This window comes from Brachycentrus maculatus, unplaced genomic scaffold (genome assembly GCF_059751285.1).
Source record: "Brachycentrus maculatus isolate JH-2025_06_01 unplaced genomic scaffold, ASM5975128v1 h1tg000068l, whole genome shotgun sequence".
Taxonomy (NCBI): domain Eukaryota; kingdom Metazoa; phylum Arthropoda; class Insecta; order Trichoptera; family Brachycentridae; genus Brachycentrus; species Brachycentrus maculatus.
The window spans coordinates 768,952-780,237 of NW_028280822.1; the positions used below are offsets into that span (position 1 = coordinate 768,952).

An 11,286-nucleotide genomic window follows, 5' to 3' on the forward strand; every position below is an offset into this window, starting at 1 on the left:
CTGCCAATTTTCTCATGAATTGCCAATACGTCTGATTTTAGTTTTGCTGGTATAGAACGGAATATTGGGAAAGTGGTAAATTACTTTATGAAAACATTATTATTTATGAAAATGCAACACAAGGGTTTAATAAAGATAACCAAGTTCAAAAAATGCACTCGACTAAGTTATCGTTTAAAAAATACCACTCTTAATAATGCTGGCAGATTTTTATAACATATTTATCGGAAAGTTTGTTATGTAAGATTTTATTTTGATTTTTTTAATTACAAAAGATTGGAAAAATAAAGCATATAATTTTTAGATCATCGAATACAGGCCTTATAAAAAAAAACATATTTTTATTAAATAAATTACAAATATAGAAAAAATGCATAAAATAAAAGTGTCTCCAAAGGAACAACTGACCTGTTAGTTCGTCCAGTTACACCACGAAGCTATGGGTTCGGTAAAGTCGGTAAAAGTTATAAAATTGGGATTTCATATAAATGATTTGTGGCACTACTTATAATAGCATGTGCACTAGCCCCTAACTACAGAGAAAACATTTTTTCCATGGAAATATCTTGCAGGAAACTCACAAAAATGGAAAAATCTGTCACTTAAATGAATATTTGTTGTCTTTTAATACAAGAACTACTTATTACTTTTAACATTTTTTGTGTCTACGTGTTTGTTTTATAGATATAGGTTTTCGGATTATGTACATAGTTATACAAACAAATTATGAAGTTTTTGATGCTGAAGGTTTCATTGTAAATGTGTGTAAAAAATACGGCAATTCCATTTTTTTTAATTTCACCAAAAGCGTAACAAAAGAAGAAAAGATTTTTTTGAAAGACTTTGAGAGTGAAATAGTTAAAGGAGAGTAAATAATAATTTCATTAAAAATAATCTGTACACATTAGCAAAGTCCAAGTAACATCGCTAAGGTGAGAACAATGAGTAGTAGTATGCAACCTTAAATTTCTTAGACATTACTACTACTCTCTTTTTGTCAACTACTATTCAACCTCTATTACCATAGCATAATCTTTTGCTTAGTGTAAATTTTTTGAACTCGTATATTGTGAACCGTTTTTTTCTTCTTCTCGAAATGGGAGTTTTGTATTTATAAAACACCACCACAAACTTCATAAAATATAGTACAAAGTTTATATAATGTCGTTGAACCAAGATTATTTATTTATTTAAACTTCATGTACAGAAAATAAATAAGTACGTTGGCGGGCTTATTGATAAATAGCAATATCTTCCTACCAATCAAAAACAGACTAGTGATATTGATCAAGACTAGTGATATTGATCAAAACGTTTGATACCATATATAGCTGTTTGCAATCAGAGAGTAGATAGTACTTGAACATTAAAAAAAACTACAAATTAACATAAAAAAAAACATAAATTACAAAAGATGATAATAAGAAGGGCAATAAAGGGAGTTTAAGGATGGAGGAAGAGGGAAAAACTAAGGGAGGAGGAATGATGGACAGTTAGGATTCTTACTGTCCATCAATAAGAAGCCAAGCTAGCGGTTCACAATGGCGTACTGGTACCGACACTAATGTATGGAAGCGAAACAAGCGTGATGATAGTAGTAGTAGTAGTAGTAGTTATAATTTATAATTAACTTAAAAAGGAATAACCCGCAAAGTCTCTATTTTAGAAGCTTGCCTGCAGGTAGGATAGTTAGGAAAGGGAAGGTATATGTGAAAACCGCATTACAAATACAAATTTAAATTAATATTTCTAGAATTCATTTTGCAATTGACGGGAATCGTACCGCAACTTCAGTTTCGCAGTCGATCGTCTTACCTGACTACGCCGCGGCACTACTTTAGTTACTGCAATAGTTTATTTTTTTTGCGAAATTTATATTCACATTTCCAGTGGGGAAAAACATATTTTCAATGATTCGATAAAGTAAAAAGTGGCAATTTTTATTAAAAACTCGTCCAACAGTATCAGGAGAGCAGAATAAAGCGAAAGTAAAGCTTTCTGCTACGCGTTGTTTACATCCAGCTAGGCAATCCCGGTTACTAAGCAACCTTCGATACAGCTACCACGTACAGTCGATTATTAGACACGCTTTAGTGCTAGGAGTACAGCAAGTAACAAGTTAAGGTAGGTATTGGTAATGTGGAAAACATATTTTTCTTCTCGATTTGCGTATCCTGAGTAATAGCGGTTTTGTAAATGTTTTTTTATACATTCATAATTATATATTGAAATATATTTAAAATCTTTAAAATACAGCATTTGTGTATCAAAAAATTGTCATAAAATATTTCACGTTAATGTATATTTTCTTCGCGTAAAGGTAGCTTTTATATATTTTAGAAATATACCTATATTTTCTTAATTTTTTTGCTTGTTTGAGAATTGGTAGATGTGTTTTATTTAGAATTCATTATTTTGCCTTTTCAGGGCATTTTAAATGTTTAGCTTATTATAAATAATAACAACTTTTGGTTTTACGATTGGGCCTAGTTAACGAATATAATATAATAATATTGTAACTCTCATTAATTAGTAATACCAACTGTTAATATCGTTAACACCGTTAGCTCAGGGATATTGTCGTGCGTTACCTCAAGTTGCGTAAATATTGCGTAAATATTACTCACACAAAAAATAGATAATATTCGTTATTTAGTTTTAAGATTCTACTAATAAACCAAATAATTATACGGATATTTTTTTAAAATTCCTCCCTCGCTACACACATATTTTAATGGTGACATAAGCAAAATATATTTGTGTGACCTTATTTATGTCATGCTTCAAGGAGTGTTGCGTTTGTTTGTGAAAAAAGTACCGCATTTTAGAACAAAAAAGTAAATTCAGGGTCATCTGTGAGTTCCTGTAAAAATTAGTATATTAAGATTTTCATAAAACATTATTCTTCCTGCTTATAATATGATTGAATGGCCTTGAACTTTTTCATACGACTAAGGATATTGATGTGTTTTCATTTGATCAACAAAAAAAGTAGAATTGTGATAATTTAGTTAATTCATGTTTGAGTAAATTGAAAACAAAACTCTTCTTTTATCAGTATTTTTTTGTGAAAAAACACGTTTTTTCGCGTTAACACATTATGTGTGATTATTTATTTAGTTTATTTATTTTTAAAACCAAATTATTCGCTGTTCTTTCAATTACCAACCCCGATTGAAACCTCTGTGCACTGCTCAAAAAAAAGCACCTATAACTTTGATCAAAGTTGGACAACGGAATCAATAAATGTTTGATGTTTTTAATCAAATATCATTCCTTTTGTGATGGATTAGACAGGGGTTGATATAAATTGAAAAGCGGAGTATTTATACCTTTAAAGGGTTTATTTAGTTATACAAATTGTTCTCTCCAGGCAAGGAAATAATAAAATCTTGAATATAAGCCGCGAGGTACTTTAGTTCAAATAAACATGTTCATATGAACAATGCTATTTAAAATAATATCAAATAATAAACGATTAAAATAAATGACATTTTTCTTATCTTATATTATATACACCACTTGTTTAAATTAATTGTCTTATTAATTTGATGTAGATTTTTTTTTATCATATACTAATACGCGTGATACATGTCAGTAGAAATATTATAATAAATTAAGAGTGATAACATATGTATGTGGTAAATTTTCGATAAGGACTGTCAGAATGGATGTAAACGTTAAAAAACTTATTAAAAATAAGCGAGATTCAATGTGAGACGCATAAAGTGGGCAGAATGGTGACCGTTACCAAGTTTGTAAAATAATCACTAAAGCCAGCTAAAATCAGGTCATTAGCCCTGGAATGCTGGAATTTCGATCTTTCTTCTTTTATTTTTTTAAAATGCTTCGATTAATTTGAAACACCTACCTATACATATATCTTGATATATCAACCATGTGGTGAAAACTCCAGTGTTTGATGCATACAGCACTGTACAAAAGAAAAGAAAGATTTTGTGTGATAAACAGAGAAAGAGATATATAGAGAGAGACATAATGTTTATTTAATATTTTCAGTTTCATTAATTGGTGCTTCAATTGGCAACACTGACGTCAATAGTTTGTCATAACTTATATGTTTGTGATTTGATATTTTCGAAGTAACGAGAAAAAGTTTCATCTATTGTACTTCCAGATTTTCAACAAAAATCGACAAAGAAACATCATTTAATTTAAACGTTTGTTTAACATAATCACGCCGCTTATCGAAATCGTTTACTTTTTTATCAAAAAATTGTATTGATATAAATATTGGTAATTGCATTCGCCGTGTGCAGATGGCGCCACAATCGTTCCCAGTACGCTTGCAAAAGTGCGCTCCAAGTCACGTAACGATGCCTAATAAAAGTGATGCATCTTTAAATTTTCCTCTAAATTCTCGTTAAATTATGGATTATCAAATCGCCGCCTAAGAAGTTTTATTTTATCAAAAGCATTGGAAAATTGGCTGGTTCTACATATATAGCAATTCCTTAAACAGTCTGAAACGATCCATGATACCAATCTTTTATCGTACATGGATAGGTCGGACGGAATCACAATGAGAATGAGAATAGGCGGATTCTTGAAAAATTCTACCCAACGATAAGTAAAGTATATCAAGGTGGAAAAAACTAGATTTTTGAGTCAGGAACAATCTCTGCTGATTTCAAATGAAAACGATGACATCCTAGAAAAGGTTTAAAACATATATTCAACTTAAACTTTGTATATATCGCTATATATTAATAAATCTAATATTACCGGTATTTCGATGTGCTAAAAATATCGTTTGTATGTCAAACTAACACTTGAAATTTGTGTTTTTGCTACATTGAAGGATGGGGAAGGTACAAGTGCTATTATTCTAATGAATCATTTTTTACTTTAAGTTTTATTTAAAAATACTAAATACTTTGGTAAATTTTAGGTTATTTCATCATGATAGATATAACGACTCATCCATTGAATTATTAATACCCGTACTAATAAACGTATTCAATTGATGTACTGTATTTACCTTTTTTTTCATACTTATGTACAAAAATTCCAAATCCAAATTCTCTCTTTTCTATTAATTTTTCGTGTTTTTTAATTCGTTTTATTTCAAATTAATTATGATTAAATAATATATTTCTTTTCTGAATTCTGTTAAAGATTCTTTGCAATTTCAAGATCGGTTTGTCGTATTTTATCTTTTACAGTTGTGACAAATTGATGGTAGCAATGAAACGCCTAACTTATTTCATTTTATGATTTCCTGGTATCCAAACAATATTCATAGCGCTGGAAATAAAAAAAATACGACACAGACTCCTCTTGTCTCAGAGCTCCGAAAAGCACTGAAACTGAAACTGAGTGGGCGTGAATATAATCAGTTAGGAGTTATCCGGACCAAGGATGGCACATGAATAGCATTTCATTAAAAAAATATATTACTGAAAATATAACGGTGTATAGTAATTCCATTTCCAGGGGGCTCAAATAAATATTGATTTTAATAAGTGATTTTTTAATTCTTATATTTATTTAATATTACCCTGGACTGGAGTACTTGAAGCAGAGGGCTGATCACTTTACCTTCATGTGTTAACGATCAGGAAAACACTGTGTCTATATGATGCAGTGCCCTTGCACCATTGGTATGGATAAGGGTTTAAAGAAGAATATTGTAATAAGATGAAAGCTTCACTTTATCACATTACAACCCCCTTACGACTTCAACCATCGTTAAAAAAATATATATTTATGTTCAATTATATACTCGTAATTATTAGTTAAGCGTCGTTTATAAAATCATTAATCTATTTGCAAAATGTATTTACATTTCTATTTGTAGGAAGGTTTGATTTTCCGCATGAAAATTAGTGACAAGAACTTGTATTATTGACGACAAATTATTGTTATTTTTATTCAATCGGGAGGTAAATTCATAAAATCCTATTTGCCAACCCTGTTTTTACAAGTAACTACGCATTACTCTTTTGAATATATGTTATCCTGGTACCCAATGTCGATGGATACATGACGCGTTAACTACATAGATTACTTTAACTTTATTCCTAACCGCATTTGAAACTTGTAAATGAAATTTGAATTCACAAACAATGGATGAGAATATAGATGAATGATATACATATTTAACCTAAACATCAACCCGACTTATTTAGATAAAATATTATTCCTTATACTGATGTTAATTTATTAATGTTATTATTTTTTATTGTTTGTTTCAAATTTAAATGTTGTAGTGACTTAATTTGCTATTGGTGGCAGCACTGTCACACAACATATAGACAACTTCTATGCGCAGCCGTTGTGAGTCGCCGGCGTTATTTTATCCAACTTTTCATGTTATCCTGGTACTAAAATCGACCTCCAGACCGACAACATTACGGATATTTTGGCGACTCGAGTAAATAAATCAAAACCGAGTGATTGATGAATGAAACATGCAATGTTTTTAAAATCTTTAGCGAATATAAAACGAAATAGAATAAACCGGATCCTATGACAGTCTGTGTATTCTTTAAAATACATTTATCTAAGCCACACTATAAATAATTTGTCTCATTCCTGGTTTATAAATATTTTAATTCCATAAAAGAGATTTGTGAGATAATTTTGGTAATGTTAGGTTAAGTGGATCGAACAATTGAAATTAATTTCGTAAATCGTTGAAATATCTAAGACGGCAGACAGCAGCCTGTAGTGTACTGAAAATATGTCAGTTACAGTACTCGCGGTAACTCACTTCACACCGCTTACGTTTCACCGGCTAATAGGTACCAGGGAAGCATATTCGAATGGCTTCATTTCCAACGCAATCGCGTTTCCAATAACCAATGCGCGTTACAAAGAAGTAGAAACGTAGAACCAACTAGTTTCTGTAAAGGAGAAAATTTAAAGGAGAAAAATGATTTAGGTAGAAAGAGTTATTTTATGTATGGTTTATCAAAATATTCAAGAATATTACATTTTTATTATGAGTCTATTATGGATTATCTTTCTCTCATCCTCAGAATTTTGGATCCGTACGTAAATACGAGAATGTCTATAGAACATAAAAGTTCATACCTGTTATTTTCGCTTTATTATATAAGTATAATTTCGTACTTATCTAAGGTCTCGAAGCTACTATGTTTAATAAACTTTTTTATCTTGCTCAGATATTACTGTATATATAAAAAATAATAAGAAAATAATTACATCAAAATAAAATAAGTAGTCATTAAAACGAAAAATAATAAACCATTACCACAGTGAATTACAGATAACCATTAAAATATACAAGAGAATCATCATTATTAATTTTGCTCTCCCGTTTTGATTACGTTAATATTAATTATATGTGACGCAAATATAAAAAATCTATATTATACACATACTCTTACACATATTTAACAAAAATTATTTTTAATGCCCGTTTACACTCGCATATTTGAATGTAGTTTTTACTCTTCTCCCTGTGCGCTCCTGATACAACTCGCTTGTAAAATCCGATAATCAACGCTATTTATGTACACTTCTTATCTCTTGTAATTCTAGTTTCTGAGTAAGACACGTTGCTCGACAAAATTAGCAATAGTTTAAAATGTACTTAGAAAAATCTGATACGAATAGTTTATTTAATAAAAAAGTATGATTCTATAATAATAAGTTAACCTTTCCGGGAGCATGGACGTAAATGAATGTCGGTGCGAATTTTCCTCAAAGGAGTATCCACGTTAATGAACGTCGAAATCTATCTGTCAGTTGGTACAATGTAATTTGTATAGTAATGACATCTGTGGATATTTGTATTTAACTTTGTTATAAAATAAAACCTTGAGATCGTGAGCTTTATTTTTTATTTCAATTATTTTTACATAATTTCTAACTTCATAATACAAAGATTTTATTAAAAAAAATACATATTTGATGTAAAAAAACCACTCCCCAGAGAAAGTCGGAGAACATCAATTGTTGTACTCCTGGAAAGGTTAATAATTTATTAAAAATGAAATTGTAAAACATGCAACACAACAATAAACATTCGTTACGATAATTTATTTTTACTTTTTTTACTTGTTCCTTTGAACATGTAAATCCATAAGATAAAAGAAATAAATATAATTTATCTTTAAAATGTAATTATTTCATTTATTGATTCGGCAGTCATTTTGTGGTAAAATCTATCCATTTTAAATTAATGTTTTACCTAGTAAATACCACTATTTCTTAAAATCTACTGTGACACGTGTTTCGATGCATTCCGCATTATTTTCATACGGTGTTTGAAAATGATGCGCAATGCATCGAAACACGTGTCACAGTAGATTTCAAGAAATAGTGGTATTTACCAAGTAAAACATTAATTAATAATGAAATTAGTTTGTCTTTATAATACAATTAACAATATTTTAAATTTAATTATTATAATACATTAAGCACAGACCTCGAAATTTCCCATTTCACAACGTAAAAAATTACTTGGTTATGAAATCGGGTTATGAAATTACTTGGTTATGAAATCACGTTTAAAAGTTATGTTAAATTTTTGTTTAAAACTTCGTTTCAAGATAATGTAATGCGTATTGTGTATGCGTGTGGTAAACATGAAAATTACGTAGAGTTTAAATTTTATAATTAGGTTCAAATATTTGAACGTAGATGCCCTTGTGGGATTGTACAGTCAATGAAATGTATTTTTTTCTCAATATCATGTTTCTTTAACAAAATGAAATACCTTTTCTTTCTTTTTTATAAATAAAGTAATCAAAAACCATTAATTTCACATGTCACTGTCTTTTATTGTCACTATGTGGTAAAATCTATTGACTTATATTTTAAATTTTACTTAGTAAATACCAGTGTTCTAAATAATGGTATAAAACTAAAGTAAAACTAAAATAAAATATAAAAAACTATAATTAAGGTTAAAATTTATATTTGAAGCACTAAGTTTGTGATTTTCAATTTTATAATTAAAATGTAACTTTGTTTTAAAATCACTTTAAATATTTTGTTATAACTTAATAGTGATTTTAAAACAACGTTACATTTTAATAACAAAATTAATGTGTTTATTTTTGTTGGTTGGATTTATGAATTATTTTAAATTTTTTAAAAATCCCGCTTCGAACAAATATCACAGGGTCGGGTTGCAAACAAATCGGGCATTCGAAAACAAAACATCCACCCACTTGTTGATCTAAACTTTTGAATATGCTATACGAGTTTGTTCTACATGCTCAGATCTTACAATACCAAATAACAGGTGGGTGCTTAAGTACTTGTTGAATATATTTTCCCTCAGAACCTGCATCTGAAAAGTTGAATTATTTTCAATTGGCGCCAATATTTCAGGCCGTACTTTAGGATTGCATACGCCTGTGCAGTTGACGTACGTCAACCTGGAAGAGTATTATTGATTGCTCAGCTCTCCCGGGCCAAGCTATTCTTTGTTAGAACCACTACGGAGCGCGAGGTTTGACGGTAACGTTGGTAGTACGACGTTCTTTGTGTTTTTATTCCGTTTGATGTAAAATATTAAGCTGAAGTCTTACAATACGATAACTTATATATTACAACATTAATAAGACATTATTCTCAAGAAAATAAGTCATAAGCTCATAAGCTTTTGCAGTTACCGAAGATCTTGTGGTTTCGGCATTTTTCAGGTATTTAAATATTTTCATAATGTGGACTTTTTACTTTATGTTTTTATTTTTTTTTATTTTTGACGATTATTTAAAAAAAAGTAGCTTTATGTTGTATTGAAAAAATTATGGTGTGTGGATTTGATATACGTGAATATTAAAAAAAAAACAGTTTTATTTGATTTAATTTACTTATGTTATAAGTTTAACAATAGTTAAAATGTTATGAGGAAGTTTTATTATTATTATTAGCTGGAATAAAGGATACAAACATCTGGCATATGCCAAGAGTTTTTCGTGCTTGTGTCGATGTTATTGATCTCTACGTGACCTTTGTAATTGTAAAGACTTGCACCCTTTGTACTTGAACAGTAAAAAGTATTTAAATTATTATTGTGAGTGATAAATTGAGTATTTTTATTATTTTCAGATTGCTGAACAATCATTTGAGGCATCTGTAAAGGCTGACGGAGAAAAGTGACTCCTGAATCTTTCGGTGTAAATATTGCGTAAAAGCTGTTATTCTAATGTGGAGCGATACTGATGTTGCGTTCGGTAAAATTAGTTAATTTTGAGGTGGACAGTTTTGTTTAAACCGTGTGATTCTTACTTAAATCAAAATCTGCTGAAAACATTTAATATTTTCTCTAACATAAGAACTGTGTGCTAAAATATAAAGGACCTTCGTGGAACTTAATAACACACAATAATCGTGTGATTAGTGAACAAATGTAACGTAATTTTTCTAATATTCTTCTAAAAAATAAATAATTAATAAAATAAGTTATTTTATTATTCAGAACATTGTTTTCAAAAAAACTTTAATTTCGGAGATTTTTTAAAAGTTATTTGTAAACTTCGTTTTATTTAAAAATGTATTAAGTAAGTTGATTTGATTTTATCCGAATTAAATTATTTTTTATATATTTCCTAAGACAATATATTTCAATAATGAATTAAACCCTCTAAAAAATACGTTACATATCTCTTCGAATGGTTTTAAAATATTTTCTCTAATAACTTATCATTTTTTAGTATTTTCTATTCCGAATTATTATTTAAAAATGTAGAAATATGGAAGCATGAAATAAATGAACTTGAAAAGTTATCATTTAAACATTTGAAATGATTGTAACAAATGTTCAAGATCTTTGTTTTTAGGTTTTGATAAATTGCATATTACTTAAATATTTTTTTATTTGTATTTTGTCGATACTATTATCGAATGTAAGCGTTTATTTTGAGTACAATGTTTGTTTGTAAACTTTGAATTTAAAATATGTTTATTGTATTTTTAACATTATTTTCATTTATCCTGCTGATTTATCAATTTTTATTGTTCGTTGAAATTTATGTATTTTCATGTTTAATTTCATTTTATAATTTATTCAAGCAGATGATTCTTTACGACGTCATATATTTTTGATGAATAAGACTGGATTAAAATATTTACTACTAAAAAATATTATTACTACTTAAAAAATATTTTTACTACTATAAAATAATTTTACTACTAAAAAATATTTTTACTACTAAAAAATATTTTTACTACTATAAAATAATTTTACTACTAAAAAATATTTTTGCTACTATAAAATATTATTACTACTAAAAAATATTTTTACTATTGAAAAATATTTTTACTACTTTTTACTGATAAATT

General features: G+C 28.6%; 1 long non-coding RNA gene across 1 annotated transcript; it reads left to right on the top strand.

Moving 5' to 3' along the window:
- Positions 1-9,450: 9,450 nt before the first annotated feature.
- On the top strand, positions 9,451-10,391 carry LOC148311294 (uncharacterized). The gene is made up of 2 exons (XR_015837284.1): positions 9,451-9,644; positions 10,054-10,391. It is a non-coding gene; the product is annotated as an uncharacterized LOC148311294 (long non-coding RNA).
- Positions 10,392-11,286: the final 895 nt, after the last annotated feature.